The sequence below is a fragment of the Pteropus vampyrus genome, unplaced genomic scaffold, assembly GCF_000151845.1.
Source record: "Pteropus vampyrus isolate Shadow unplaced genomic scaffold, Pvam_2.0 Scaffold40, whole genome shotgun sequence".
Lineage (NCBI taxonomy): Eukaryota > Metazoa > Chordata > Mammalia > Chiroptera > Pteropodidae > Pteropus > Pteropus vampyrus.
Genome location: NW_011888821.1, coordinates 4,795,707 through 4,803,802, shown reverse-complemented (window position 1 = coordinate 4,803,802; position 8,096 = coordinate 4,795,707). Strand labels below are relative to the sequence as shown.

Below are 8,096 nucleotides of genomic sequence, written 5' to 3'. Positions count from 1 at the left end.
CTACCGCCTCCACTCGGCCCTCTCATCCACCACACAGAGACACCTGTCCCTGCGCTCCCAGACCCTATCTCATCTCACCTCACCCGAGCCCCTGGCATCCTGAGCAGAGAAGCCTGCCTCCTGAAATGCACAGCTATGTTGCTAACTACCTTTGTTCCTTACTTGCCCAAACCACACTTTGCTACATGTACACAGTATATGACGTAATTTTAAGGGGAAACATAGATGAACATTTTTATGTTAATCATTTTAATGTGTCAAGAAAAAAAATATACCCAGCCACCGATCTTTGATTTCACTGATGGTGTATTACTTATGACAAGACCAGAGTGGACAGGGCCTTGAAATTCCACATCAGGCCAATTTCTGGCCCAGAGGGTATACGGAAATAGCAAAAACTGTAAAAATGGTATACAAATAGTTTAAGAAACAGTACCTTAATTAATAAAGTTCAAAAACTTCCCCGTGACAGCAAGAGAAGAATCCAGGAATGACCTTCCAGCCCATCTCCCTACACACGTGACACACTGTCCACGATCCCACCGTTTTCTTGCACATCCTTGCACCTTCGCATTTGCTATTCCCACTGCCTGGAATTCCCATCCTGTCCGTTTGACCACTAGGGCCCCTGTACACACCTCTCACGCCTGTACTGTGTAATTATTTTTGCAGGCCACCACGACTGTCCACAATCTACATGTCCATCTCCTGGGCTCGATTTTGAATTCCTTGAAGACAGCAACCATCTCAACCAGTTTGCATCCCCAATGCCAACACAGTGATCTATAAACAAACATCTGCTGAATAAAGGAATTAATAAGCAATCATTCTAGCCTTTAGTTTCCAAATTAGCCAAAACACTGCTATGACTAGTCATAGAAAGAAAATGTATTGAGTTTATTAAGTTCTTACTGGGTGTGTCAAGCAAACATTATTACATCTAATCATCACTACGACCTTAAGTAGGTACCATGATCACCATCTGATTTTCCAGATGGCTCGACAGGCCTAAAGAAGCTAATAAGTCCAAAACAACACAGCTGGTAATTGCTGACTTGTGGCCAGGTAGGCATGAACATAAGTATGTCTCATACTTCATGCTCACGGCCTCTCTCCACCGTCAGGATGGTGATGATGATGACGACAAAGACAGTGCTTACACATTATTCCCTATGGGCCAAGCACAGCTCTCAACAGCTATCAATCTAAACAATATAAATATTTATTAAAATTTAGACATGGAAATGTGCTCAGACTTGCTAAATGCCCCAGAGCTCCCCAATTCCTAAAAATACTCTTTTTCCAAAAAGAAATCAATTCGCTTGATCAATATAGTAAAATAAAAGGAGATGCAATGTGGAACTATGTACTACAGAGCCTCAAAGTGGAAATAAAGTGCTCAAGATTCTAATGAATGAATCTCCGGAGTTTTTGCCAAGATGAGAAGAATCAGAACATCCAGTCAATACCTCAAACTACTAATAGGAGGCTGGTAAGAAACTTGTGACAAACAAAAGATAAAAATCACATGACGAACTTCCAGAGACATTGAAAAGAGGGAAAGGAACGCCTGAAAAAGCCATGTGGTTTCAAGGTGTCCAGAGGAATACGTATGGCAGTTTTCCACTGCGCTAAGAATAATATTAGGGAACAGCAAAGGGCAGTTGCTTTTGTTTTTTTAGCTTCCTTAAAAGTTCAAAAATGTTTCTAATTCCTCAACAAGTACTGAAAAATCACCAAAACAAATCACCCTTCCCTGGAATGCTTGGAAAGAAGAAATGCTCTCCTCTGATTTCTTCTGGCATAGTTACCTGGAAGAATCACAAAAACTGACAATTTCTAAATGTTCTAAGATAAATACCCAAAGCCAACTCACTGCCACCCATAATAGCAAAGAGACCCAATGTGCAGAGAGTATTCACCAAGTGTCAAGGCACTTTCCATAAAATTGTAATGACGATAACAATAGTTAATAATTTCTGGAAACTTCCTGGCCACCAGACACCGTTCTAAGGACCGCACAGGAACTAAGTCACAACACTCCGTGGAGTGAATACCACTACTAGTATCCCCATTTACAGGTGAGGATGCTGAGGCACAAGAAAGTCAAAACTTACCCACCGTCCAACACGACTCAGACCTGGCAACACCAGGATTCAAACTCTGAGCTCCAAACCCCACGCTCAGTCCACTGGGTTCCTATTTATAATTCCAAGGGAAAGCTTCCAGATTATGTTCTGTAATTCCACACGGGAAGAAAATGCTTCTGTGAGACAATCACGTATCTAGTCTTTGAGGTAAACTTTCAGTGCCTTCTGAGTTCTTGGGCCATTATTTCCAGAAGGCGAAATATTGAAAAGGTACGTTACAGCCTCTCCACAGACCGGTCTGACTGACAGATTGTGGAATAATTTCAATGAAGCACAAGAATGGGTCTTTGTTCTTAGTGGGAAACAGCAGGAGATCACCAGCAACAGAAAGGGATGAGGAGAAATACACGTATCAGAGAGCCCAGTGACGGCCACCTCCTCCTCCTGAGGTTCCTAAGGACAAGATCGGATGGGAAAAAAAAAACAAGCCCTACCTGTCATCTCTCCTCATGTAAATGCTGGTTTTCACTTCACATGAGGACTGTTGCATCTTGCTGTGTTACCTCGCCAGATCTAACAAACCTACCACACACGCACACTCACACACACTCACACTTTGCATTTTTGGTTTTAGCAGAAAAATATTGTGCATCACGTAGGCCCAAAAACCAAACAACAACTTCAGTCCTGACGGCACTCTCTTTTGCAAATTTCGGTCACTCACAACCACCTCAGCCACTTTTGTCACATCTGAAGATATGTACTTGTCTTGAGTTTGACTCACTTTTTTCACTTAAATAAGCCTGTTTTAAAAGGAAAAATTCTATCGCTAAGCCATGGAAAGCCAGTATCGTGGGCCCTAAACAGAGTAGCCCTAAAAGTAAATGTAACTGAAATCAAGTTAAAGTCTGTCTCGGCCATGGCCAGGGGAAGGCTGGGCCTGGTGCCTGTGCTCTCTGTTTAAAGAGGAGAAGTTCAGAGACGTTATTTAGAACTGTATGATACTGTTATTTTTGTAGGTCAAAGACGATCGAATATTGGCGATTTCATTTCAATCAACTTAATATTCACAGCAGATCGAGTCTTGCCCCCAACTACACTGAGACTGAAGAACTGAAAGGAGAATAACTGAGCAAAGGAATTTAACGCCATGACGTTTAACACTTAAGATAATGTTAAGTGTTTGCAGTGACATTAATCTCTCAATCTGGGAAAGTCGATGCTGGAAAGACAAGAGGGGATGCGGTGGCAGAAGGTGAGGGCCACCCCAGGAACACGGTCTCTGCACTCCAGTCCCATCCCACTGCCGACCAACCATGTGACCCACCTAACCCACGCCTGCGCCCCCAGGACCGACAGTTAGCGATGACAAATCAATGCTACACAGATGACCGGCCTCCACGCTTTTCTGCCTATAAAAGTAGAAAAATTATCCCCTCACCCCCGCTAGTTGTCAGGGTCGTTGCAAAGATGAAATGAGATTGATGACATAGATGCGAACACCACACTGTACAAGAGAGATCATCGTCATACGGCAGCAACAGGGGACAACTGCTGGGCATTTTCACCACCCCGTCTTCATTCCGCCTTCCTAACAGCACCCACACATCATGCTGAAGGTAGATCTCCTGTTCCCTAAATAGTGTCTTGGTGGGATGGTGAACCCAAGCAGACATCTTCGCACTACACAAGCCATCATGGTCCCCAGAAACTCCTTCAGCCAAATCCTTCTGCTGCTGGCCAGGAGGTGGCCAAGCGACCCGAGACTGAGCAATCAGGTGCTTCCTTCTTAGAATGTCGATCTTGAGCAGAATGAGAGAGAATCGGAAAACAGCTGATGTTCGTTCTGATGCCGGAGAGCTTGACGGGGCGGGAGTCCAAAGCGGGACCCCAACCCAGAGCTCTGGTGACCAAGTTCTTGCCTTATGCTGCAAGGAAGAAATCTAGAACTAGACAAACAGCAAGAAGGAAAGAGCGAGGTTTGTTAAAGCAAAAGTACACACTTAAGAGAGAAGTGAGGCCAAACGCAAAGAGCAAGTCAGGCCAAGCCGTCTGGATCACAGGCTTTTGTTTTTCTTGGGGGGCAGGGCCTGCAGATGGAGTACTTGCAATGCAGGTGATATTATAATGATATTATGATTAGCCTAAGCTGAACAAAGGACGAGGAAAAAACACTGGAGCCTTATCCCATGGGGGGAGGGGGGGCGGTATCCCAAGGCTATCCACCCTGCCTCCCGGTCTTGGCTTGTCTCTCATGCCACCTGGAGGGGAGGGGGCGGGCGGCCCATGGCCATCTATTCTGTCTCTGGCTTTGGCTGGTTTCTCACCCCAGTCTCACGACTGGGAGTCAAAACAGGGAGAGGGCTGAGTAAAGGCACAAGGGAGAAATTCCAGAGTCACATCCTGGAGGGGAGAGGGAACACCCCTAGGCAAACTATCTTGCCTCATTCCACCAGCAGAACCTTAGCTGGATCACCGTGACTGCTAGGACACCATTTCTTGGCTTCTACTTTCCAATGTATGAGCCTTCCAAAACTACCTTGACTGCTTCCTGTCTCCAGGCCTGGCCTGCCATCAATTCCATGAGATCACAATATCCTCAACCACAGTAGATTTTGGTTGTTCGTTCCCAAAAAGCCCTGGCAGATATACCAGTGCACAACCCTTTCAAAGGTTCCTACGGATGCTCATCCAACCAGCTGGACTCTCTAGCAGAGGGGTCCCCAACCACCCGCTCCCTCCCCACCACACACACACACCCCAGGGCCACACAGCAGGAGGTGAGTGGCGAGGCCAGGGAGCAAGCTTCACTGTATTTGCAGCCACTCCCCAGAGCTGGCATCACTGCCTCAGCTCCACCTCAGATCATCGGGCATTAGATGCTCATAGGATCACTGGTCCCTGGTGCCAGAAAGGTTGGTGACCACTGCCCTAGCTGTAATCACAAGCCAACAAACGCCTCACGGTCCTGCCTAAAACTTTTCCTAAGACAGTAAATTTAAAATGCATTCAAAGAGAACACTTGGCCTTTTAAGAAAAATCTCTTCCAGTTTTCCATTATCTCTTAGTAGACACAGGTTCTTAGATTCCTGGAGGAGGAGGATGTGGGAAGAGAGTTCCATTTTCCAAACAGGACTGAGACCGATGCCCTGAGTTAACATGGTTCTAAAGAAATCCTCCATCTTCAAGTGTTCCTTTGGGAGCAAAAGAGAACAATAACAAGGCTCATGAGTTCACCTTTGCCCTTCTACTCTATTTGTGGTCTACGTGCATCAGCGGGCAGAATGGGTAGGTGTCAGGAGCTGAGTAACAAGTGTCCCAGCCAGACTTCACTCCCTGAGGGGCGAGGACCTCCTCAGATGGAATGAAACTAAAACTCCTACGTGTTTGGCACTTTCACACATAGTAGACGACTCAATCCTCACAACTGGCTAAGTAGACACCTATGTGTGGGTTTTCCCCTGGGTTTTCCCCTCGTCACCAAGCAATTCTCCAACACCAGCCGGATTGGAGAATTCAACTCAATTCTGACACTATCTACCTGGAGACAGCATCAGGTTACACGGGTTAAGGTCTAGTCCTGCAAGACTACACGTGACTCTGACTTCAGGGGACAGTCACAAGTCCAGGTTGTCACCTGTATTTCGAACTGACCAGATATATATCTTGGAGCTTCCCATGACCTCCTCCACAGGTTTGATTAATTTGCTAGATTGGCTCATAGAACACAAAAAAACATTTTACCTACTGGATTACTGGGTTTTTATAAAAGGAAGTAATAGATGTAAGTGATCCTTAGGGCAAGGTATGTGGGAAGAGAGTTCCACGCCCTTTGCAAGCAGGCCAGTCTCCTGACACCTCCAAGTGCTTACCAACAGGAAGCTCTCTGAACCCAGTTCTTTTGGGTTGCTATGGAGACTTCATCACCTATGTGTTGTTGATTAAATCATTGGCCATTGATGATTGAACTCAATTTTGAGCCTCTCCCCTCTCCCCTGAGGTGGGGGTTGGGGCTAAAAGCTCCAACCCCCTAATCATGTGGTTGGTTCTCCCAGCAACCCGCCCCCAACCTTTGGTGATTTCAAGAAAGTCACTACAAAGACACAACAAAAGACACCTTTATGGCTATCATCACTTTGGAAATTCCACAGGTTTTAGGAACTCAGTATCAGAAATAGGGACAAAGAACAAACATATATTTTTTATTTAAAGCACAGTATCAAAATAGATGTAATTCTTGGGCTCTGAGAGGTTAGGCAGGTCACACAGCTGGAAAGAAGAAGAGCCAGGATTCAAGGGCAGGCCTTGACAGCCCACGCACTCCCACACCGGCCTGCCCAGGGCACATCCACAGGCCCCTGGACGAACTGAAGCAATAAATCAATCTAATGACCTAATGCCACAAACACATACTAAGAACCTAACGTGTGACAGGCACAAAATGTTTGTGCAAAACACTGAGAAGCAAAGAATGGAGAAGCTGTCTTCTGCCCTCGAAGCTCACAAGCTTCACGGTGGCACAGATATTTAAATACTTGACTATGGTACAATGCAAGGCACGCACTCAACCAGACAATGAATCTTGAATGGGCACCTTCTAGATGCTTCTGGGCCCTGGGAATACATCAGTGAACAAGACAGCATAACATCACTGCCCACACAGAGCTGACGTAATAGTGCGGGAGGCAAAATAAAATAAAATAAAAAATAAAAAAGCTTAACTTATAGTCCATTAGTTGGTGATAAGTGTTATGGAGAAAAACTAAACAAAGACAAGACAGAGAGTATAGGGCTGGGGGTACCATTTTAAGTCTGCACTCAGTTTCCGATAGTCCCCACACCTCCACTAAAATGTAGCGCTGCATGCTTTGCTCATGGCTGGTAAAGTGTCACAGACGAACAAGGGTATGAAAGGGCGGAGAAGGGAAGTGGCTCTGCCGGGGTTGGCGTAAGAGAGTGAAGGATGTGGCCAGTCTCCAGGGTGAGATGAGTGCTGAGCAAGTGACTTCCCTTCCCTTCCTTTGCAGGAACGAGCCTCCTGGCACTCCAGGCCTTCAGAGCATCAATCAGCTCCGAACGACTTCACAGAACACTGCCATCGAATGCCTGTGTGTCCCGTACCTTTGCCAAGAACCTCTGTGTCTCCTGATGTTACGAGCTTTTGCAATTATGTCGGCCTTTCCTGGGTCATGAAGGTCAATGGCAACTTTTTTTGGACCTTTTTAAAAATTATCAGAAAAGATAAAGATTTCCAATATTTCCGATATTCTTATCTTTGTTCACATTTTGGTCCATTTTGAGCCAGAGTTGTTTAACACGGGATCACTCTGCATCCATACAAGTTTGTATCCTGCTCTTGTTATTTTTACTAATTTAATTTTTAAATTCTACATATGTATTTTCTACTTAAAGTAAATTCTATATAGACATCAATTTAATGGCTATATAACATTTCATCCCATGATGCATTACACTTTATTAACCATTTCCCAATTGTTGAGCATTTAGATTTCTGAGTTTTCATCACTAAAAATTACCCTAAAAATAACTTCATGCAGAAAGGTATTTCAAGTAATTGCCTCAGAATGGACTCCAAGAAGGAGAATTAAGGGAAGGTGGAAATACTTTAGAGTAGTCACTGCATAGGCGTCGAGAGATCACCACATTTATTCACCGCACCACCTGGCTGCAGAGGTAGAATATAGAAGCTGGTCCTCTCTTGCCACCTTTTTGCTCTTGATGGTAAATGGTTTTAGAAACGACATATTTACCTGCTGTCGGAATCCGAGGCGATCTCCTTCCTCCCTCCAAAGCGGATCTGGCACTGCATGGAAAAAGAAATTGCTGACATCAGCTGTTGGGATGGGACATTCAAACATCACAAAACAGGCCATACAGGTCTTGGAGTCTCAAGGGTTAAAGGACCAGAAACTCCAGGTGCCCAGTCAGGGCCTCCCCCTGCCCTGGGTGTCAGTCCAAGACCTAAGACAATAGATGCCCCACCTT

The 8,096-nt window shown here is 45.2% G+C and overlaps 1 protein-coding gene and 1 long non-coding RNA gene across 4 annotated transcripts in view; both read right to left on the bottom strand.

Moving 5' to 3' along the window:
* Positions 1-8,096, bottom strand: part of SNX29 (sorting nexin 29) — a 283,033-nt gene that overhangs the window by 250,024 nt on the left and 24,913 nt on the right. The window lies entirely within an intron of this gene.
* On the bottom strand, positions 6,280-7,917 carry LOC111738563. The gene is made up of 2 exons (XR_002779881.1): positions 7,862-7,917; positions 6,280-6,359 (listed from the first exon to the last, which is right to left on the bottom strand). It is a non-coding gene; the product is annotated as an uncharacterized LOC111738563 (long non-coding RNA).